The 25063-nt window shown below is 45.6% G+C and overlaps 1 protein-coding gene and 1 long non-coding RNA gene across 4 annotated transcripts in view; one reads left to right on the plus strand and one right to left on the minus strand.

Annotated features, from left to right (window-relative positions):
• LOC138452785 (E3 SUMO-protein ligase ZBED1-like) overlaps positions 1-25063 on the minus strand; it is a 657632-nt gene that overhangs the window by 425616 nt on the left and 206953 nt on the right. The window lies entirely within an intron of this gene.
• The window catches only part of LOC138452790 (uncharacterized), a 40574-nt gene continuing 35633 nt past the window's right edge, over positions 20123-25063 (plus strand). The window contains exon 1 of the long non-coding RNA XR_011260314.1: positions 20123-20339. This is a non-coding gene — a long non-coding RNA (uncharacterized lncRNA). The remainder of the gene's footprint in view (positions 20340-25063) is intronic.

A 25063-nucleotide genomic window follows, 5' to 3' on the forward strand; every position in this document is an offset into this window, starting at 1 on the left:
TTTTTTCCAGTTCCTTTACACATCTGTTTGTATGTTTCACTTCCTTTGCAATCCTGAGAACTTCATCCATCTTACTTTACTGTCCTTACATTCCAACATAAACTGATCACGGAGGCGCTCTTCCAAATTGGATCTAAAATCGCATGTAGTGGCTAAACCGCGTAGTGCAGTGATGAATTGTTCTACTGTTCCTCCATTTTCTTGTTTTCGTTTCCCGAAATGGTATCTTTCAAGGACGACACTAATGGACTTTTCATAATGTAGATCAAGCATTTTTATACACTTGTCATAGTCCGTCAACCCCACAGACTCCTGATCAGATAGTGCAGGCAGGTTCTCAAACTGTTCCTGACCATAGTTTCCCAAACAATGAATAAGTAGAGATCTCTTCTTCTCACTGGAGAAATTGAGACCATGCGCTGCTAACACATAATGATCAAAACGCTTCTTCCACCATTTCCATGGTGCAGGAGGTTCACCTTTGGTGTCTAAAAAGTAATTAGGAGGCGGTATGCCTTGCATGACATGACTGGCAGAAGTTGCTGATAACAATTGTTTAAATGAGGTTTGAGAAAAATCTTTATATAGTATATCTGTTTATATTATGTAAGATGCGTGGTCCTTCTTGATCCTTTATATTCTTGCAATGAAATGTTGCCTCTATTAGTGGAACAGATGCGATGTTCCCAATATATTTGCGTTTTCTCTTTCTTGTAATTTTGTTATGTGGCTGACTGTAATGATATAATTGATAATATGATGGTGATGGAAGTGTTTTTGTTTCTTTATTAATTGCTCCGTACAATTTGGAAGCCCAATCACCTTTAAAAACAACTAGAAACACGTTGCTCAAATATTATTAGATTATATATGCAAGTGTTAAATTACAATCATCCGCTCATGTTCCCAATTAGTTCTATTATCCCACTTTGAATATAGATAAAATTCCCCCCGGATTGTACTGCTGAGCAAGCGTTGGTCTATTGAAGACAGTTATATATCCAAGTAAACTTCCTTGGCCTTTTTAAAAAAAAAAAAAAGTGGCACTTGTGATTGCAGACTCCTGGCCTTCATTAATTATGTTCTGTACTTGATCCTTCACACAGGTATTGTGATAGTTTCTGCTCTTCAGTCTTTTGACTTCACTATCTGTTCAATTGTGGTTTCCTGGAGTTCAGTTTATTCCAGTTGGTGACCAATGTTACCTGGCTTGCAGGTAGTGGTAAATCCAGTGTGAATGAACATCTACTCGGTGGGTTAGCTGTTCTAAGCCAAATAACATCCCATCCTCGTCCCCACTGAAGTATTGACTCACACAGTATTGTAGATAAATTGGTTTAAGATCCATAGATAAACCCACCGGCTCCACCACAGCTAACAGTTCCTCTCTCATTTCACTCAGATCAGCATCCTTTCTCCTGGGTTCCACATTCTACATTCCCTCTTTTATTACATCACTTCCCACAATTACATATAAAGGTGTTAACTAAATGCATGTTCATGTACTAAGATATTACACCCAGCCCCAATAATACCTACTTCTAGGCACATTGCAGCTCAAGGTGCATTTTAGCCCGAAGCCCTCTGTGAGATGCCATAAGGGGAACAGGTCTTGCAGTCTCTGCATGTGCTGTAAGGCATGTTTAGATGTAGAGCTTATTAGTGGGCCGAAGGAAGACTTGACAAATTTTACGGGAATTCCCATCTTTTGAAAAGGTGCGAGTTGAAGGGGTCGCTGTGGGAGCCCAGTCATATGGGAAGTGTGGGTGCTCATTAGGACCTTAGGAAGAGCTTTGGTTTTGGAGGCACTGCGACGAAGCCATTACCCTCCTTGTCATGTCGGCACTCCATTATTTGCTGCAGGACTCCCAGAGATTTCCTTTAAGATGGATCTGGGTATTGCAGGCATTCATGTGGAAGCTGAATCTTAATGCCTATTGTCACTGGGGGCCATTAGTCAATGAAAAGACAGAGGTGACGAGCAAGGACCTATTTGCACTTCCCACAGATTGACGAGAATCTCTGCAGACATGGGAGCATCCCACAGATGCATCTTGATGTACCAAAGCACCGATCCCGGTCAGGATAATCCGCACCAGGTCCGAGTACCACAGCCTGGCTCGCCAGTCCGGAGCCACAAGAATCGTGCGACAATGGGTTGTGTCTAGAAACCTCTGCAGACTTCACCTAGCCAATCAAGAAATGTTCTTGTTGTGCTCTGCTTGCAAAGGAACCTTCAAGTGCATTGCAGTTTATTGCCCCCCAGAAACCAGAGGTAACACAGGCCCCCACTGCAGCATTTCTTGAGCAAATTACCCAAGAGACCTTTATAGTTCACACCACTAGAAAGCATAAAGATGCAAAGAAGAGATTAGTTTTCTACATCATAGCACACTTACTGCAAACTGCAGATGACAGGTTTACCAAGGGCAACCTGAAACAAGCCCTGGGGTCAAACAATGGTAGTAAATTGGTCCACAAACCACTCAAACAGACCAGGTTCGAGAAGACTAACAATGTGTTGGGTGATGATGCAGAATGCTCTCCCACAAAAACTCAAACTGGAACCAAACCTTCTTAAATCCAGCAAACCACTAAAAGCTCTACCATTCGCGTAACCGGCACAGAGCCCAGAATCTGCTGTACCCACAGAGGTTTAAAATCTTTAAAGTATGTTTTTCCATGCATCTTCTTCCTTTTCCCCCCTCCCTTTCAACTTACGTGTTCTGCAGTATCCTGCTGTACACTAGCAGTGCTTTAAAAAATAAATTGTGATTCTGCCAGACCACCAATGCATTGGAACCCTTGGTTTAAGGAGAACATTCAAAACTTGCCCAACATAAAACAATAACCGTAGATGAGGGAAAGCTTTCTAATTAATTTGTAATAATAATTGTATTTATTTAAATAATTCATAGGATGCTTCGTTCAGTGCCCACATCGCAAGGCAACCACTTTACAGTATGCAGGTGACACGAATAGAGAAGATGTCCATTAAAGCTCCTGGCTATTGGAGTTACCGACCTAAAGATGCAGCTGGGCCGCCAAGAGGTAAACCAGGGTTTGGTCCCGCCGATTTGGGAAGAGAAGGAAAAGGTTGAGCATTAACCTCTTTTCAGGTTAATTTTGAAGCTCGACAGCTTGGGTGAAGCACTTAGCTGGGATTGAAGAGTTCTAGAGGTGAGGCTCTGCACACTCCAGGTTTCGCCGCAGCACTTGTTCCATAGAAACCTAGGTTGATGCTAAATGACTGCCAATGATGGACCTGAACCTGAAGTTCAAGGATTTGGAGATCATCAGGGCAAGTCTTGCAGGCTCTCGACCTAAAGTATAAGATAATGCATTTAATGCATGGTTCAACTGGGAACAAATGTAGGACTTTCATGAGGAGGGTGGATCAGCTGAGTTTTCCTCAGGTTCTTGCAGATTCGGGTTACTTGGTTCTGGAGTACCTGCAGTTACCATGCTGTCCATTTCACACAGGACAGACTGACTGACAGGGGGCTGCATGATTACGCCTTGATTAAATACTGATGCCTGAGAAATGGTGTACAACGTTCATTCTTCGCCCTTTTATTTCTCCACTGATTTTTTTACCGAAACAGAAAAAAACTCATCGAAAATATGGAGGGGGGGTAAGGGCAAATAAGGGGTATGGGTGGTAGGAGGATAGAGAATAAATGAAAGGGAAGAGGGGGTTTGCGGAGGGAAGCCCCCCCCTAAATAAAACAAAAATAGAAATTCGATGAGTTTTGTTGGCAAAAAAAATGCAGACAAAAAACTCTGAAAGAAAATCGGGGGATGAATGAACATAGAACCCTGAGAAATACTGTTGCTCTGATACCATATCCCAAGATGGGGGGCAGATGGTGCTCTGCCAGTAACAAGTCAAGGAAACGGTGGAGTCAGAGAAGCCATTCAGGCGGGATCACCTTCGCAGGTCTCTTCATGTTATTGTGCCAGAAGGGTTGCCCCCTCACCCCCAAGGCATCACCTATACAGAGAGCATTGATACCCTCTCTCCCAAGTCCTTTTTCTGAACAGAAAGGGGAATGGATCATAAGTATTGTTTACCAGAAGCATGCATAGCCCAGGCCTGGCTGAAGATGTGTGTGGGGGACGGGGGGAATTTCACCATGATGGTTGGGGGCCCCTACTGAGAGCGAAAACAGTCTGAGACACCCATAGGGTGCATACATTACAACAGCGACAAAGATAATGTTAATAGCTGCTGATTATCACAAGAAGGCCAGCCAGCAGGAAGCTTAAACACTAAATGCCCACAGAAGAGCTCTAATTCCTTCTTTGTCAGCAAGGGGCTAGTGTGGAGGAACCATTGCTAGAAGGCAATGAGCTGATAACACTTCAGTATATCCTTTCGGAAGAGAAAATGCTGCTTGTAATGCGAGTGCTGCAAAGCACACATTTTAAGCCCCAGAAAGAAAATAGAGAAATTAATATATTGCTGTGTTACAAAGTGCTTACTGGAAACATGGGGGCAGTTGCTTGGGGCCCCCACATGAGGCTCGAGGCCCCTTTCATTTGAAAAAGTGGAAAGGCCCTGACACTGTCCCTCCACAGCCCCTTGGGTCCAGGTGTGTAGATCAGCAGCACACCAAGCATGCAGGAGACAAGTCATGCAATGTGTAGACAGGCCTACTGTTATGGATTAGAAGTCAGTCGGTTGGCCTCTGGCACTAAAGTACATTAATTCACAATTAATTGTATCCATTGATCTTGTTTATGTATGCAAGAAAGGTGTTAGGAGGGTTCACTACTTAAATGTTCAGGTCCTACCGCCAGTCAAATCAATATGTGGAGACACTCTGTACATTCTGAGGGTCCGGCACATGTTTATTTCCATTTCACAACGGACCAGGGCGGAGATACCTTTATAACTCATAGCCCCTGTGGACTCCTGTTATGCCCAGGTAGCAAAGGGGGTTGCACACGGACCATCCAACAACTAACACACAGTATGCAATCAACTACATCTCATCCACAGCAGTGACACTGAAGCAGGTTAGGGACCATCCGATTTCATATATTCAGCATGCATTTTATAACAACCATTTGTACATGAGACGTGTAGGGAGCTAAGTGTCCTCTGGCGACGGATCGTAGCGTTAGGAGAGATTACAGCCTAGTTCGACCTGACTCTCACAATGACGAGCATGAGCTTTAGGGAGATTTTTCAAATGTCCTTTGATGACGGCTTATAAACACTAACCTGTAGGGTAAGGTAGGTTTTCCACTAGCGTACCGGCCGTGGCTCACACAATGGCAACGTGGAGGGCAGCCAAGCTTCACTTGCGAGCATACCTGCCTAACTTTCGGATTTTTCCCGGAGACTCAGGAATTTAAACCATTTCTCCGGGAAAGACCCTGCAATCTCAGGAATCTTGGTGTTCTTTTTACGAGGTGATAGAAGTAGAACGTGTGAAGAAATTGGCATGCTTTATTTTGCCCCCTCGTGTTTCAGTTGGCAAACTTTAAGCTGTTCTAGATGATAGCTAATTTCCCTTATGAATACAGAGCCGTGGCAAAAGTTCTCTTCACAATAGTGCAGTACTTTGCAAATATCTGCCCAAAGTGCAGGATTCGATATAAGAGGGCATTCCACTGACAGGTGGGTGGGATGTGTGGGCGGAGCTATGTGCAAATGGGCAGGGTCTTGTGCGGCTGTGGGCGGGGCCTCAATCTCAGGAATTTTGATTTTCAAATGTAGGCACGTATGCTTGTGAGAGTTGATTAGGGTATGAAAAGACAAATGGGTAAGAAAAGACAAATGGCGGAAGTTCACAGCTCAACAAAAAACACAATTACGAATCTTTAGGAGTGTTAGGGTGCAAACTAGGTCACAGCTTTATATAGCTATCTGTAGTAAATGAAAGTGACGAGACCTGTCATGGAAGCACAAGTAACTTTATTAGGAACCCAGCGCTCCGCCTGCATCCGCATTCACCCAACCACTCTCTGTGCTCCCCAACTCTCCTCCCGCTCCACGAGCACTCTCCCTTCAAACCCAAACATTCCACAACATCCAAGCATGCGGATGCAAGGCATTACATCTCGAAGTCATGACAACACATTAGAACACAACACCACCCCACTAAAAATAAAGAATAACAAAATCACAATACGCTACTACAAACCCTAAAGACATTTCATAACCAATAACATAGAATAACATCCAGAGAAATGTGCTTATCATATAGTCCTTAGACCACCCAGGAGGTATTTTAATCCTTCCTCTTTGTAAGAAAGAATCATCTGAACACATCATTGTTTCTTTCGCTTCCTTCCTGTGTATGACATGTATACGTCGTTACATCCCTTTGCACATTTACCACACCTTCTACTTCGTCGATAACATCACTGACATTCCCCTCTCCTGAATTACCTTGAGTATCTTCATCAAACAACTCAAAAGGCTCTTCTCCTTTCAATTCCTCCCTCAGCACGGTCACTTCCCGACCATCTCCACATTATCTATGTTCCAAACAGTACCATCCTGAATTCTGACTGCATGTCTGAACACCTCCTTAACTTTACCAGGTCAGAATATTTGGATTCTCCCTTCCTTACTACACACCCCTTTCTTTATTCTCACCAAATCACCTGGAATAACTTTCAACTTGTTGTCTTGCAATTGTCTATCATTCCTCTAATAGTATTTCTTCCTCCTTCTGTAATTAACCCAACCAGGATTCAATAAAGTATTAGGAAATCTGCCTCTCATCAACTCAAAAGGGGATTTGCCTGATTCTCCCCTAATAGTAACCCTGCTGCTCCATATCCCATCTCTCAAGGCATCTTCTACAGACATGTTGCGCAAAGCCAATTCTATAGTTTCTACCACAACACTATCACATCTCTCGACCATCCCATTAGTCTGGGGATGGTACAACGATGAAAATTTCCAATCAATACCCAAATGTTTTGCAAAATCCAACATCTCTTTGCTTTTAAATTGTACTCCATTATCACTTATCATACATTTGGGAAAGCCTTCCCTTCTAAAAACTTGCAATAAGAATTTTATTAGCTCTGCCGTGTCAACTTTATCCACCAGCTTCACCTCCATCCACTTAGAATAGTAGTCCACTAGCAAGATTACACATTTCTTTCCTTGTATGAAATTCCCATATGGTCCTACTATATCAATACCCAATTTCTCCCACAGATTCTCCACTTCAGGTATTTTGATGGGCACACTCTTAAAACACTTACAACTTTTATCGCTATTCTGGCATGGCCAACAATCTCTTACAAATCTCTCTACTGCCAAATCCACCCCTGGCCACCAATATTTGGTTCTAACATTGACTTTTGTACGCGAAATGCCAGGATGCCCCTAATGTGCCTTTTCTGTTAACTCCATCCGCAATACTAGTGGGGGAATTAATTTGTCATTCCTTAAAAATAGCTCCTCATCCACTGAATACTCATCTCTCACTTCCCAAAATTTCAAACACTCTTCATCTAACCTTTTCCTTTCCGACCAACCTGACCTGGTATATTCAATTACTTTAGACAAAACTTGATCTTTCCCCAGTTCATCCAACCATACTTTAGAGGTCACTTCAAATGCAGTAGCTACTGTTTCTGTTTCTTCACTCGTCTCCTTTCTGGAGTTTGCGAAAGGCAACCTTGACAAGAAATCTGCTACTACATTCCTTTTCCCAGGGAAATATCTCACCAAGAAATTGTAATCTTGTAACTTCAAACTCAGTCTAGCCAGTCTTGGGGATGCCTTGCACATGCCCTTAACTGATAAAACCTCTATTAGTGGTTTGTGATCAGTTTGTACCAAAAATGTGTTCCCCCACAAATACTTTCTCAAGTATCTGTTACGCTCACCTGGTCTCTGCGGAGGCGTTGGGGCATGGTTGAAGCCCTCCCTGAACTCGAATCACCCCTTCAGGCCTCTCCCTTAGTAGAAAAGCTGTGAGCGGGGTACGTGCTGATACTGCTCCTGCGTGGAGATAAGAGTGTGGGAGTGCGCCAATCTGTGATTGTTGTACCTCTCGAACCCTTCACCCCAAAGTACGGTTTCTGTGAGCATACGCCAGCCCATAAAGCTCACCTGTGAACTATGGAAGATAAGCTCTCCGTCCTGCTACTTCTGGAAGGGGCGCGTCGAATGGGATCTAGTTCCTTCACTGATCCCTGATAAGGATTAGTACAGTCCAGCTGCGACTATGCTTCTCCTTATGATTGGTAAGTCTTAGCTCTTGTGCTGCTGTTCATTCTGTTTAATGTCTTTATATTTTGCTCGTATTTATGCCAGCAATAATGTCTCTCTTCTGTTTTCTTCCCTTAAATGGAAATGCGGCCTCAATGCAGCTGCGAGACGCGAGACGCGGCCGGATGCAAGATGGATGCTACCGCAATGTTCAACAGCAGGTAAGTGATGGTTTAAGGAAAAGCGTGAAGTATGGAGAAGCGCAACCTTAAACTGACTGTTTTTTCTATGTCTAACCTTGTCTTCTGATTTTCCTTGGAGGCGCTGCTGAAGATGGAGCGTGTCGTGCTGCGGTGCCAAGATGAAGATTTCGGCGTTCCAGAAAGCGTAAAGATGAATACTTGGTTCTCCGAAGAGATGTACAGGTAAGAACAGCTTCCCCCAGTTGGTAAGTATGCTGGCAGGAAGCAGGATGTCCAGGAAGCAGGATCTTCAAAAGGTAAGTCTGACCTCAGGCGACGGTGAGCGTTACGCTGCTTGCAAGTGCAGAATAACGCAAAGCGTCTGTCTTGAGGATCGGGGTAGCTTATATAGCTGAGATCGTGGGCATGCCCATTTGGGCCGGCTTACCTGCCCCTCCTAGAGAGTGAGCAGGTGCAAAGGCAATCCATTAGCAGCCACACCCAGGAATGTTCAAGGTTAATACATCCTGCTTAATGGATGGAATGTTCAAGGTTAATGCATCTGAAGTACTATGTTTATAATAAAAGCTTTTTGGTGTTAAATGGACGTTCTTGTTTACTTTTGTTCAAGAGCCTGGCGCCAAAGGAGCCAGGACAGTGTCCACCCAGGCCTCCTGTGCATGCGACCCCTACATGCCTGTGCCCCTGACTTCAGGACCATGACAGCATCCTATTGCCCAAACACATGCTAGCAATTCTCTTTCAATGACTGAATATCTACTTTCCGTATCTGTAACAGCACGAGATGCATAACTAATTACCTTTTCTTGTCCCAATTCAGAAATTTGGGATAATACTGCACCTAATCCATTTCCACTAGCATCCACAGTAAGCTTGGTTCGCCTACCAAACACAAAACCTCCTAATTCACTGATACTTTTCTTTGTGAAATTTGCTGCATCTTTGCATTGCTCATCCCATGTAAATCTCACATCCTTTTTCATCAATCTCCTTAACGGTTCAGTAATACTAGCGAAATTTTGAACAAATCTATTGTAATATTCGCACAAACCCAATCATGACCTTAACTCCTCTTTATTACTTGCGTCAGGAGACTCTCCGATAGCTTTCATAGCCTCTACTTTGGGTTTGTATCCCTCACCATTCACTACATGTCTCAAATATTCAACCTTGTTAACCTTAAATCTGCACTTTTGTTTTTCAACAGTCAGACCCTTGGCACACAATTTGTCCAATACCTCACTTAATATAGGATCATGTTCTTCAGCACCTTTACCATAAACAATGATATCACCTTGATATACTAGTGTCCCTTTCAGACCCTTCAAAATATGTGCCATAGTTCTTTGAAAAACAGCTGCCGCAGATACCAATCCAAATGGCATCCGCTTGTAACGATATAATCCAAAAGGCATGATAAAAGCTGTGATGTCTCTGCAGTCCTCCATCGGTGCTATTTGATGATAGGCATTCGATAAATCCAATGTTGAAAAAGTATCGGCAACTTCAATGCAATTTAGCATCTCGGAAATAATGGGCAAAGGATGTGTGTCTACAATAACATTCTTATTAACATCTCTTAGATCCACACATTCTCAATTTACCATTTTTCTTCAAGGATACTACAATGGGACTTATCCAATTTGATGATTCAACCTACTCTATTATGTCTTCATTTTCAAGCCTTTGCAATTCTCCTTCCACTCTGTCAATTAAAGCAAATGGTATGGCTCTGGCTCTCTTGTGAGCAACTGGTATCGCATCTCTTTTCGGTTTTATTTGTGCGTAACATTTCTAAGTAATCCCAATTTTGTTTAGAATACACTTCCCTTGACTTTTCCTATTTCGTTTGCTGTTCATCACTGCTTTTCACCAGTAGTACAGCCTCCTCCTCACGTGGATCCAGCCTAATTCGTAGCGCCGCTTGATCTCTCCATCCAATAATGTTCACTCCCTTTTCTGAAACATATACTTTTATCTGAGCCTGGCGATCCTTGAATGTCACAATACTGGTGAACCATCCTTTTATCAGAATGTTACATCCTTCATATCCTCCTGTATTCTTGATATCTGGGTTTCTGAAAGTACTCTTTAGTCCTTCACTCACTAGTTTTTTCCAAGTTCCTTTAGTAGTAATTGTGTATGGCGAACAACTATCTAGCATAACTTATCTTCCAATTATCTAGAATAATTTCACAACGTGGGCATTTTAGCTCTCCACCTGGAGGTTCACGGATTACTATTACCCTTTCCTCATCCGATTCTACCTCTTCCTATACGACTGATATTCTTTTCTTACGTCTACACACCACTGCAAAATGTCCCTTAAATCCACAATTTCAGCATTTCTGTCCAATTGCTGGACAATTTCTGGAATTTGTGTAGTGGCCCAGCCTTCCAGAGTTGAAGCACCCATCCCCATCTCTGGTTTGTGCTGAATACGTTTGAGTCCCCTTTTATCCACGGCTTCCTGAGATTTCCTTTAGTTTCTTTGTACTTGTGTACCGAACTCCAGTTCTTGGTCATATTGAATTTGCTCTCATCTGTTTTCTCCTTGGCATGTACTACACTTACTGCTCCTTGATCTTCATTTTCTATAGTCTGTTTTATATTGCATTATGTAGTATGTAGTATAACCAGGTTACTCACTGTAGTGACCACCTTACTCCTAAGTCCATAGTCCCCTTTCCTCCATACTTATGGGACATCTCTCCGCACTGTGGGACGGGACCGGAGCGCTTTGTAAAAGCCTCTAAACATTTCAAAAAATAATTTTCTTTTGGCCATCCTCTCTTTCTACGCGGGGCCCGGCACACGGCCGTAACCCCGCCCATCTCGGCTCCGCCCAGCGCATCGCCCATCAGTCCTTTTTTATCGCCGGGTCAGAGACCCTTTAACAATAACAGAAGAACCTTATTAGAGGGGACGGCGGGCGGGCGAATGGAGGAAAGGGGACTATGGACTAGGAGTAAGGTGGTCACTATGGTGAGTAACCTGGTTATACTCCTACGTCCCGTCCCCTTTCCTCCATACTTAAGGGAGCACTCCTTACAGGAACTATGGGTGGATGGAAAAAAAAACCTTACTGGAACAGGTTCTTCAGCACATCCTGACCAAACTGGGCATCAGCTCTTGAACTCAGGTCTAGACAATGTTTACAAAAAGCCGACGAGGAGGCCCAAGTAGCCGCCTTTGCGATGGTCTCCAAGGGACATATTTCTGAAAGGCAACTGCGGCTGCCTTGCCCCGCACCAGGTGTGCATGCATACCTTTAGGAGGCTTTAGCCCTTGAATGGTGTAAGACTCCGTAATGCAGGCCGCGATCCATCAGGAGATGGGCGCCTTAGAGGCCTGCTTGCCTTGTGGATTACCAAAAGTGGCAAACAGTTGAGAAGAGCTCCTAAACTCGGAAGTCCTGTCGAGATAGAACTTAAGAGCCCTTCTAACATCCAGACAGTGTAGAACCCTTTCCTCCTCTGAAGCAGGGTTCGGAAAAAAGTCCGGCAAGGTAATCGATGAAATTCAGAAACCACCTTCGGCAAGAAAGCGTGGTTTGTCCGTAGGATCACCTTATCCTTGTGAAAAGCCAAGAAGGGATGTTCCACCGACAAAGCTTGGAGTTCGCTCACGCGCCTTGCCGAAGGGATGGCCACCAAAAAGGACACCCTCCATGAGAGGTGCTTGAGGTCCACCTTGGCCATTGGTTCGAAAGGCTTATGGCACAACGCCGTCAGGACCACCTTTAGATACCACGCGGGGTGCGGACTGCGAATCGGAGGAAAGAGGCGCATCAAGCCTGCAAAATGTCTCTTAACCACTGGGTTAGCCAGAGTAAGAACATTGGTCTGAAGATAGATAGGCGGAAACCGCTGAAAGGTAAGTTCTACATGATAAAACATGAACTCCCGACTCTGCTAGGTGGGATACAAAGGACAGTACCGTGTCAACTGTAGCCCGCCTTGGGTCCATCTGCTTATTTAAACACCAATGACAGAACCTAAGCCATTTGCTTTTGTACTGGGACCTAGTCAAAGGTTTTCTGGCTGCGTGGATAATGCGCATGTTATCCGCGGACAGGCCAAGATGCTCTAAAGACCTGAACTCAGGCACCACGCCATCAAGCTGAGCAATTGTAGGGAGGGGTGCCACAGTTGTTCCCCCTGGTGAAGAAGATCGGGGGTCACCGGTAATCTGATCGGCGGATACACTGACAGGTGTTGAAGTTCTGAGAATCAAAAACTGGCCGGCCACCACGGGGCAATGAGCAGGAGAGAACAGTTCACTGAGTTCTTCAATTTGCAAATCGTCCGATGAACTAGAGGTAGAGGCGGGAGGGCATAAGCCCTCAAGTTGTGCCATTGAATCTCAAGAGCATCCCCAAAAGAGGAGGCTCCTAGCCTGTTTCTGGAGGCATAGCGAAGAGGTCCACTTCTGGAGTGCCCCAGTGCAGGAAAATCCATGAAAGGACCTCTGTCTTCAGTTCCCACTCGTAGCGGACTATCGTCCGCCGACTGAGGGCATCTGCCGTGCTATTCAGCTGGCTCGGAATGTGTACTGCCAGTAGCAAAACTCCATGTTACACCGCCCATTCCAAAATCTGGATGGACAGTTCTACGAGCGGGAGAGACTTGGTGCCCCCTTGCTTGTTGATGTAAAACATCGACACTGCATTGTCCGTGCGAATCGGGACCACTTTGTTGGCTATGATCGTTCTGAACGCTTTGAGCGCTAGGAAGATTGCCAGGAGTTCCAGATGATTTATGTGGAGGAGCTTGTCCTGAGGCGACCAAAGATCCGAGACCTGAAGAAGATCCAAGGTCGCACCAAACCCGAGAACGGAGGAGTCCGTCGTGACCGTTACCGTCGGAGTTGGGTCCTGAAACCCCACCCCAACCGACAGGTTGCTGAGCGACGATGACCAGTCCAGGTCCACTCTCATGGAAGCCGGAATTGTTATCAACTTGGAGTCCAGATCCACAGCCTGAAGCCAAGAACTCCGAAGAGCCATCTGAGTCCGCCTCATCTTAAGGCGAGCAAGAGGAAGCGCCAAAACACACTAGGCCATGAGGCCCAGAAGCCTCTGGAACCACCAGGCCAACATGCTCTCCGACTGCGCAAACATTTGACACGTGGCCAACAGATCTGCCATTCTGTCCCTGGTCAGTTACACTCTGTTAGGGAGAATTCTCTCTTTAGGCTGAATTTCCTAACCTAGTGAGTCCCCCAGCAGCTTTGCTGGATTTCTGGAGTTTGCTTTTTTCCTCCAGCCAAGAGTGAGACTCTTTTCCTCCCCCTCTTGGACATGATTAATGGTATTCCTTTGACTGGTAATGTGTTTTCTGGGCTATGGGGTCCTTTACTCCATAGGGTCTCATGTGGTTTTCCTATGTGTGTTACACAGTACCCTCCGTGCAGTAACACAGGGGTGTCATAGTGACGCCCCACCATAGACTCCATACCCTGGGACTGACTACTGTCTCCCAGGGCATGTAAAGTCACCATTGGCTTTGCTAGTCCCAAATTATTAACAGAAACCAGTACAAACCATCATTGTGGACCTACTGGTCGGGGCAATTCGATTGCCCTGGGGTCTGTTAGTCGAGGGGGCACGTCTCCGTCCCCCCTGTTCGAGTTTTGGCTGGTGGCAGTGGAAACTACTTTTTATATTCGACCGCAAATATTTTCCCATTGTTCGAGGCTACCAACTTTAATTATTTAATTCTCATAGCCTCGAACATACCGCCAGTTTATTTAATGAATATTAATTCTCCGGTTGGTATTTTTTGCCAAGACTCGATTCTAAAATGGCGTTTGTGTTCTCTTCTGTGACTCCAACCCAAGTCGAGCCCCTTGTTCCACTTTTTTGCCGGGCTTCTCCACAGAAGCCTCCAAAAGTGGTGCCACCCTGTCTGGGTACCACAGGGGGTGTGGGAGGGGGGTTTAGGCACCCTGGACCGAGTTACCTTGGTAACTCAGGTCGCACTCTTGTGTGATTGGCCCAAGTGGTGAGCCGGCCGGCTCACCACTTAGCATGTTTGAGTGACAGCTAGGCTGAGTGAATGGGGGTTTGCTGCATAAAAGCAGGGCTTTGGGGACTGGAACTTCAGAAGTCGCCACAGGACCTGAGAATCCGACGAGGGAGAAGCTGAGCCGACCTACCACGACACCACCGGTGGAGCCCTGCTGAACCGACTCACCACTTCCCGACGACAGAGAAGATCTCCCGGATGGAGAGGCTTCTTCCCCTGACTGGTGGGCACAACCAGTTTACCTTTCTTTCTTCGCACCCCAGCCTGGTTTGTGGTCGAACTGCCCGTGCCAAGCACCCCGGCGGCCAGATAGCCACTCACCACTGAACCGCGAATCACCGGACCACTCCTTGTACCTGAGAAACTCCGCGGATGGTTTCTTCCCTGGCAGTGCAACGGACTCCTGTCTTCCTCCATGACGAGACCCTCTCTTCCCCCGGACGAAGCACCGACTTGCACCCGCTGCCAGGAACAACTGCCCCCGCTGGAGCGTTCTCACCACTTTAAGGTACGTGTCCGCCAGGCCTCCCTTTCTAAAGATTGCAACAAGGTAATAATAACTCCTTAACCTTCTGGACTGGACTGGCCACCTTGACCCTCTAACTGGTCCCTTTCTCTGATCCAATTCCTTTTTGAACCATTACAAGACTTTTGTGCACTGCAACCGTGTGACCTTGACAAATTTCGTTTTGATCCTCTTAAAGCGGATCCGGCCTACTGACTCTGAATTCACGGTTTTACTTTGCCTTCCTCTCTTGTTATGTTCTTGTAAAAGTGTTGCGATCTGTTTCAATTTGTTCTCTGCTTTTCTCTCCCTTTTTAAAACGAACTATTAGAGTGCCATCTACGTTAAGCGCTCACCGCTGTCTGAAAATAAGTGGGGCTTTACCCAAGACTTGTCTAATATTCTTTTAAGGGAGTGTATATCTTTTAGTGACCGTGTTTTTGAATTGCTTACTATTAGTGCCTGTGTGTTTTTCTAGATGTGGTTTTAAATAAATAATTATATCTCTTTTACACCAAGCGCTGGTCGGTGTTTACTTGTTCTATTGTGTGCTCTTGACCCATTGTGAATACTCTGTATACTGCCTGACTCTTCTTGAGGGAAGTCTGACTGCTCAGCCACAGCTACCAAGTGAATCTGTGTGGTACAGACTGCTACCAATTGGGTTTACTGCCAAACACCTGTAGTCCTTAATCTTTTGCAGTGGTCCCAGAGGGAACTGCACAGGTTTCTGCCTAACACACTCTGCAGTCGATCGTGTTCCAGCGAAAACCCAGGAAGATCAAGTCCTGGAAGATTTCCGCCAGTTCACCGACAGCCCGCGGTAGAACAGGAGCTGGAGGAGAGACTGAAGATTGCAGGCAGCTTCCATTGGACAAGGGCTGCACAAGAGCCAGTCGTCCAAATAGGATATACATGGATACCCTGCAGACGAAGATAGGCCGCGATCACAGACATAATTTTCGTAAAAGACACGCGGTGCCGAGCTTAGGCCAAAAGGAAGCACTCAAAACTGGAAGTGCTCCTTTCCCACAGAGAAACAGATATCTCCTGTGTGGACCCCATATCAGGATATGCATGTAGGCGTCCTGAAGATCCACCATGCTGAGCCAGTCGCCCATCTGCAAGGAGGACCGAAACTGGCCGGGCGTGATCATCTTGAAATTCTCTTGGGGTAGGAAAAGATTGAACTGGGAAAGGTATAGGATGGTGTGCAGGCCGGCCTGGTTGGGTTTGGGCACCGTAAACACCCGGGAGTAGAAGCCCTCCCCTCGCTCCCCCAGGGGAACGGGTTCCACAGCTCTGAGGTCCAGCAGTTTCTGCACCTCTACCTTTATTAAGGAGGACGATCCCGACAGCTGGAAAGGAGGGTTGAAAGGTGGGGTAGGGGTAAGCGGAAGCCCGCCCGAGCAATTGACAAGACCCATCTGTCCACAGTGATGGTCTGCCACGCCTCCCAATGAGACGCAATGCGTCCTACCACCGGGGTCTCGTACGAGCGAGGAAAACCCTCATTTGGCAGGCTTTTCAATGGTGTAACCACCTGAACCTGAAGAAGAGGCTGAGGAGCGGGAGAAAAACCAGAGTCTGTTGCTGCCTCTGGCAGTTATTACCCGAAGGGGTATCTACTCTCCGAGATTTCCGGTCGAGGAAGCCCCTGAAACCAGAGGCGGCCCGGTGCTGCGACAGCGGTCTCTGGGTCCTGAAAGGGTTTTTAACCAGGACGGACAAGGACTTAGCTGTCTGTGTGCTGTCCTTCATTTTGGTGAGCTCCACATCCATTGTGGAATGAAAAAGCTCCTTACCGTCAAACGGCAGGTTCAACACCTTGTCCTGCACCTCTTTCGAGAACTTGGTGGCATGCAGCCACACCTGTCGAGAGGTGTCAACACCCAGCATAAGGCCCCGAGCCGACGTGTCGACGTGATGAGCTGCAGCCTCAAGCAGATCCTGAGCCAAGACTCTGGCGTCAGATAAACCCGCCTTAAAGTCTTCCAGCTTCTCGACCGGAATGAATTCCTCGAACTCTGACAGACCTTTCCACATCTTCATGTTGGCCCCCGCCAACACTAGTTCTGCGTTCGCCTGCCGGAGCTGCAAGGCCAAGTCAGCGATATCTTCCTCCCAAGGGAGTCCAAGAGTTTGTCCTCTTTCCCCAGTCCCTGAGTCGCCGTCGTAGAAGAGGACGCTGCAGGCCTGGACTGCAAAGTGGCCGCGGCCACCACTGTGGAGGAGGGGGACGGACAAGATGACAGGGCCACCTCTTCCGAAGAGTGCAGCCTGTAACGCGCGTCAATTTTCTTATTGACAAAAAGTCCAGAGTGTGGCTTTTCCCAGACCCTGCGGACCTCAGCCAAAACGTCCTTTTGCAAGAACAGGCTGGTACGCTCCAAAGGAGACAAAGTGAACACCCCCGAGCGCACACCCTCCTGCGGGGCAGGTCCCTCGGGCACTGGCACATCCAATAGGCACATCATGTCCAGTACCCGGTCATAAAAGGCTCTGATAGAGCGGGGCTGGTCTTAGCTGTCCTGCTCGCCCTGCGCATCATCCGACAGGTCAGGATCCTGCTGAACCATGTCAGGCACCGTCTTGTCCACGGGGGAGAATAGGGGCAATGGCGGAAGGGTCGGAGGAGGCACCGTAAGCAAGGGCGGTGCTGGCGGAACCACTGGTAGAGCAGGTGGAGCCGGAGGCGCTGGCGGACATATCTCCCGAAAAAGACCCTTGAAATACTCTCTAATGGGTCGGTACGCATGAGCGTCTGAAATTTTACAAAAAAGGCGTCCTCCTCCGGAGACGGTTTTGGAGCCGCCGGAGAAGGTCTCTCATGAGGAGGATAATTCCAGGGACGCAGCAGGGACGGTTGCCACATAGGCCCATCCCCCGAAGTGTCCTCAAAAATCAAAGGTGCTGAACCAACAGGCAATGAGACATTGTGCGGGAGGGGCATCCGGGCGTTCCAATCATAAACTGGATGAAACGGATGCGTACAATGAACTGTATGTTCACCCGCGGAACCAACTCCTACACCTGAGGCCGATGGCGTAGTTGTAGGGTGAGCACCCAAAATGGCCGCCGTGGTGGGAACGGCCGCCATTTTGCCATCAACTGAGGGGAACTGCGGCACGTGTGGAAGTGAGGCAGGGGTCCCCATCGGTGGGTCAGGGGTCTTAATCTTAGCCTTTACATAAGGAACCTCGGCCGAGCCGGTACTATGAGTCCTGGAATGTTTCTGCGACATACCAATAGCCAAACTAGCCTTCACAAGAAGGACCTCGGCACTGCCGTTAAGGGGAGAACTTCCACTCCTTGCCCCCTCAACAGTTCTGGCGTCGCCACAAGAGCGGGAACGGTGAGGAACAACCTTCATCGATAAGGCCTTGGCAAGCCTCTCAGAAATGTTGGTCGCTTTAGCCTCTGCGCGAGGGACCTCGGACCCAGGTCCGGTAACAGCCTTACTAGCGTGGGCCTCGAACATCCGTTCGGTAACACCAAGCCCAGCCGAGGCCTCAGGGTGCACACCGGTACTTTTGATTGAAGCCGATAACGAGGCCTCAGAGCGAGCTCCGGTACCCCAAGATTCAGTAGAACAGGGTCTACAGGTAGCCCCACAGGAGGGGCCTCGGAGCCTGCTCCGGTATCCACAGGCCCCTTACAGAGACCCTCAGAGAAAACTCTGGTACAATTACAAGGCCCAGAAGGCACCTCGGAGCAATCCCCGGTGACAGAGCGATCAACGCTCCTCCCGGCGCGGCAAGAGCCCGGAAAGGTATCTCCCAGCCGGGGTGCTCTGAAAAGTAAAGAACTTACCGGGCGTTTCTTCTTTTCGTCGATAAACACCTGAAAATGCAAAGGAGGAGTACGTCGAAACACCTCCTCCCACCGCTCCAACCGACGTTGAAGTGCCCGGACCGAAAGGGAGTCACAATAAAAACAGGAGTCCCAACATTGATCCGGACCCAAACACTCTAAACAAAGAGGGTGGGGATACGCCCTCGCGAAGCGTCGGTGACACGATGAACAATCTGGAAAGTCTAGTTTGAACGACATAGACAGACTAGTAAATGATCGCTAGCAAGAGCCAGAGAGGAGGAAAAGGGAAGATCTTCCGAGGATGCAAGCATGTCCAGTCCAAATAGAGCGGAGAAAAGGACTGATGGTCGATGCGCGGGGCAGAGCCGAGATGGGCGGGGTACCGGCTGCGTGCCATGCCCCACATAGAAAGAGAGGAAGGACAAAAGAAAATGTTCTTTTCTGAAATGTTTGGATGCTTTTACAAAGAGCTCCGGTACCCCGTCCCACAGGACGGAGAGATGTGCCATAAGTATGGAGGAAAGGGGACGGGACGTAGGAGTATTCCTTTGAACACAATTGACTATGTTGTACTCTTTTTGCTATCGCTAGAGTCTTGTGTAATGATTGATTCCCTATCATCCATAACCTATCTTGAATTAATGGATCCCTGGCATGAATTATAATTTCATCTCTTAGCAACTCTTTCAGAGTAATACCATTCCCAAATTGACATGTTCTAGATAACGTCTTTAATGCTGCCACGTATTCTTCAATGCTTTCATGATCTTTTTGTGCTCTGGTGTAAAAATGATATCTGTTAATAGCTACATTGATCTCAGGCGTGTAATATTGATCCAATTGTCTTAATGCCTTCTCGTGCACATCACTATCTCCTGCTTCACCAATAGTTCATTCAGGAAGTTCTCTATACTTCCTTTGGCCCTCTAATCCTAAAGCATGTATTAACAGTAGTTTTTTCTTTTGAGTTGTTAATCCTTCCAGTTCAACAGTTTTTGTATAATTCACCTAGCATTCTCTCCATTCTGCCCATGTTACTACTGGTTGGCCCGGGCCAGGTAGGAAGTTTGCAGGCAGTTGTATGCTTATTCCTTGCATTATCTTAAATTAAATATGGCTATATTTCTTATAACCTCTCCTTATAATTTTTCCTTTAAACTACTTTCCTCAATTTCAAAATCCTTATAATGTTGAAAGGCTCACATTGAATGTTCTACAATGCGAATTGAGACATTTTTTTTTCATTCACTGTGATGAGTAGGAGGGGGATCGTGAAGTCTTCTTACTCACTTCCTGACTTCAACGTGTATCCTGGCGTGTATCACGTGACTCCGTATGTGTGTTTATGTCCTTTCCTCTATTTTTGATGATGCAAGTTAATGGCCCCCTCCCCTCTCACCGTTCTCCTCTGCTACTGGCTGCTGATCCGTGAAGTCTCTGAATGACTCCAATATATTTAAATTCGATCTGCACAGAGGAACAGCACCAATGTCCCTCCGGAGCTCCTGCTCTCGATTCCTCTGCATGGGTGCTGCGCTAGGTATCCTTGTCGCCAAATGTAGTAAATGAAAGTGATGAGACTTGTCATGGAAGCACAGGTAACTATTAGGAACCCAGCGCTCCGCCTGCATCCGCATTCAGCTAACCACTCTCTCTGCTCCCCAACACTCCTCCCGCTTCACGAGCACTCTCCCTTCAAACCCAAACATTCCACAACATCCAAGCATGCGGATGCAAGGCATTACATCTCGAAGTCATGACAACACATTAGAACAGAACACAACACTATCACAGCTATAGAGCTCCCTAATAAAACCAGCAATGGCAAATGGGCAACATGGAGAGCCGAAAGTGCTTCAGTTTTTGTACAACTACGAAGGTTTAATTCTAACTGGTCTGCTAGAAAAAGGTTTAACTAGAGGTGGTATTAAATTGAAATGTAAAGTGGAAATCAGCAGTGCTGGTCTGTTACGGGTAAGAAAGCATTACGTATTTGGAAGACACCTCAAACCTGGAAATTCTAGCTGATGCGTTTAAAATGGTGTCTCCGTCATCTAGCTGTGGCACTTGTGGTTTTGGAAACGGGGCTAAAAGTGAACATACAAAAAACAGTAAGTCTACCGGTTAAATAAAAATCCCAACTGAAAACCTAGTGACAGCATTAGACACCAAATACCAGGTGCATGAAACAGCTGGATTTGTTCCATAGCAGCCACGATCTACCCACACAACCGTAGCAACTGGACTCAGTAGACACGATTTGTAACTAATCCAACAGGAATTTCCACCGTGGCTCTTCCTGGAAAGTCATTCAGTAATTCATATGCTGTCGCGTTTGTTTTGCTTGCTATGCAAATGCTGACACTGTTAGCCATGCTTATGCCATACTGTATTACTCACATTCACGAATAAGAATGCATTCTGACTTCTTTTCTGGCAAACAAGACATATTTACTAAACACACATTACTTCATTAATGGAACAATTTGTAGGTTGCAAATATCTGTGCGACTGCCTGGGAATTATTTAATTATGCGTTTTGGCAACCACAAGACAAGCCGTTATCTGATTGTCAGGGGCATGCCATTCATTCGTTCACAAGCTTAATGTCGCCGGGTTGATTTGATGGTAGTGTGGGGGGTGTCGAGGATGTGGCATCGTTTGCTACATGTTCCTTTTAACACACTTGTTAGGTTATACTTGTGGCTGCAGAGGAGGTAACTGTTGGGCATTGTCCTATGAAGCACCGCTGTTTTAGATCTTTGCACTGAGCTGGGACTCGGGGAGACGCGTCTGTCTCAATGGTTGTTAACTTGTGCTGGGAGCTGTGGAAAATCAGCCGTGTCTGGTTAAACCGTTAAGGTGCCGCCTGGTGTGATTAATCTGACAATCGAGCCACATTAAAGGCTGTGGAATAATAATCGCTCTCCACCTCGCGCGCTGTACGCCGCTGCAGCCATCATTTGCAGGGATATAATTCACACACAAGCCCCCCAAATTGGCTTTATCGCTTCCTTTGTGGAGGCCACGTTTCCCAGGAATGAATTAAAATTCTCGTTGTCTAACTCCTGCTACGATGGGAAATGCTACTTCTACAACACCGAGTGTAGACTCTGAATTAGCAAAACTAGAGATGTAGTCAAATGAAAATAAAACTTCCGAGAAACAGACTGCACTACCTCTCTCTTCCAAGATCTAAACAACAACAAAAATGGCTACCCTGTTCAAACACGAACAGATTCCACAGCCAATGAAAACATTCTCAGGTACTGCCTACATCAGAAAATACTAGAGCAACAAACAAGGTAATCGACATTTTCACAGCCATTGTAGCCCAAAACGTATCTATAACAGTAACTTGTTTAATTTTAATAAAAATGAAATTAAAATATATTACATATCTTAAAAGCCTTAGTACAGTAATATATTTTTAAAGCATCAAACAAGTCAAGTCAAATTACTTTGGCGGCTGCCATTTTGGAAAGAAAAATGGCTGACAAATTCACCACACATTACAAATTCAACCAAAGAGTGCAACAGGAGGTGTGGTTGGAGGGAAAATGGGAGGGAATGGAAGGAAAATCCTATAGATTTCTCTTAGCAATGGGCGTCAAATGGGTGGGACACATAGCCAAACAACATACACCCATCCTGATTTGTCTATTGCATTGAAAGCATTACAAACCTACATTAAGAAACCGACTTTAATAAATTACTAAAAACATGGCTGTTCAATAGATTTTGTCATCTCCTGTAAGCGACACCCTAGCCTAAGACTTGAGTATTCTGATCTTGCTGTATATATTGCAACCTCACAAACTGTGACATGACTCCATCCATGATGTTTTTATTATATCCTCCTTGTACATATTGTAACCTTTTTATAACTATATTTTAGCTGCTTGTACCCAACTCCATTTTATTGATATTCTGTATTGAGTAAGAAGTTTTTACCTTTGTAACCAGCATGTCTTGCCTTCTTCCTGTAACCTACGCCGTGATACCTCCGGGTTTGGGCGTATTAACAAATACAAAAAATAAATGAATACATTTAAAGCCCCTATTTCAAGCTCTCACGTTGAAGCTCTTATTTTAATGACAATCATTTTGGCTTTAAAGGTAGTGCTTTCAGCGCCACCTAATAGCCAAAACCAAAAAGGGTGGGTCGGTGCAAGGTACAAACGAAACTATGAGTCTTAGCTTCAGCACCCAGCATGTAGCTAAGTGACATTAGCAAGATCTCAGTTACAGGGAATAGTGGGAATAGTGGAATGGGTAGAAAAAATGACACGTTTTAATATAGCTCATTGAAGTGGGAGATTACCACACAAAGTGCCATGACCAATACAGTTTGCTACTATTACTAATAGAAATTAGGGACTAAAGTGGAAGAACTGGAGAAATGTCAACAGACCAATATCTTGCTATCATTAGGAAAAGGGGCACACAATATCTGTGAAGCAAAAAGCATAACGAAAATAAATATTTATTTCTGGGTGAAAGATGATGAAATGCAAATCACTGATAAGTGATGTTTAATCATTGTTTGTAAAGACTGAATGCTATTGTGTAAAATAATTGAATGAATCATACCTCCCTACTGTAAAGTAAGGACACAGTTGTCACAGGAAGTTTAATCTTAAATGGGGTAAACGTTCCAAGCATCACAACAAAATAAAAAAGGGCGTTTTTAAGGTTTTCTGTTGGTAAAGCAAGAAAAGCATTTATCTACCAGACCCGCAGTACTGAGAATGGTAAACACGTGTTACCTAATCTGAGAGGATCCGGACGACCAATAGCAGGGTACATATTCTATTCCTCTTGGAAATCCAAAGGAGTAAGATACATCTTCTAAATAAGACACTGGATGGGCATCAACCTACAAAGGGATGAACATGAGCAAACATTTAGTATCAGGTCGAGGGATAACCCTAGCTAGGGTGGGGTGAAGGGCATACAACAGTAACCCAAATCAAACACTAGAAGACCGTTTACACAAACAGAAGGAGGAGACATATCAGAGGTATCCTCTCTAGCTACCAGAGTACACAAAAGAGAACAACCTGCCCACTTATGAGTATGTGATGAAATCAATGTATCTAGACCAAAACAATTTTTTTTAAAGTAAGGAGCCATGCCCAGCCAGTCTGATTGGATAGTCTGCATTGAAAGCAGCTACGGAAACCTTGAGGTGAGTATTTGTTAGGAGAATACATATTACTGAAGAAAAAAGACTGAAATACACTCCAATCTGTGCTCTACATTGTACATAGTCAGCACATAGTTAATCCTCAAAGAACAAATCCTTCACTGGAATCATTAGATTACTGCTACCAACAAAGGCTGTGGCTATAGCTTATGGGTACAAAGCGAGAAACCTTTTTTGACTCTTATCCTTCCATCTCCACATGGACCCCTATCTGCATACAGGTCTATTATGTGATCAGAGATAGCACTGTAGGTTTCTTGTTACAGAGTAACGTTGAATCACCCCATTACTATGCTAATACTTCCCCTACTTCCATAAAACACCCTAGAGACAGGGTTGACTGAGGACACAAGAGCATCATTCTGAGAAAAAACATTAATTGCAAGGACTAATACCAGTGCCGGGTATTTGCTAAAGGAAACATTTATAAATGTCCACCTTATGCCCGAGAGAAAAAGAGGCAGGGAGCAGAGTTTATTTTATACTGATTTTCCTGCACCATCAGAGTCTAATCATACAGAGTGACTTGAGTGAAAAATGAAGAAATTGTCCTTTTGAAAGAAATGGTGGAAAACACTGCTAACATTACCCCAGTGAGATAGATCTATTACGAAAGCTGTAAGCTTGGAAGGGTTATTTTGCGACATGGGTTAATATTACCTCAACAACCAGTTATCCCTAATCTCACTAATCTCAGCAACACCCCAAAAGGATGTAAACAGATGCTGTGACACTGGGGAGGGATAATGCCTGCTGCTGTGTCCTTGATAACATCTAAATCCATCTCTAACGAAAGTTAGGGTGTATAGGCATTCTATGTCATGACTGAGGCATCCTATTATGCAAGCGCATAGCAATTCTGCAATGTCGTATGTAACGTGGTGGGAGGGGGTGAGTGGGGAGCAGCAGGTAGGCTAGAGCGCAACTCGTGCTTCAACATTATGTCTCATGACAGGGATGACAATATGAACAGAACAAGTGCTGTAAGGCCTGGGGAAGTCAACCCAGAAATTGCTTGGAGCATCGTCCTTGAGAGGAGAACGAACATCTACAGTTGACAGTCATGGCGACATTGTTCGCTATTGGCAAAATATTTAGGGACAGACAACTGGG

This window comes from Ambystoma mexicanum, chromosome 1p (assembly GCF_040938575.1).
Source record: "Ambystoma mexicanum isolate Mex_15411 chromosome 1p, UKY_AmexF1_1, whole genome shotgun sequence".
In the NCBI taxonomy this organism is placed as follows: Eukaryota; Metazoa; Chordata; class Amphibia; order Caudata; family Ambystomatidae; genus Ambystoma; species Ambystoma mexicanum.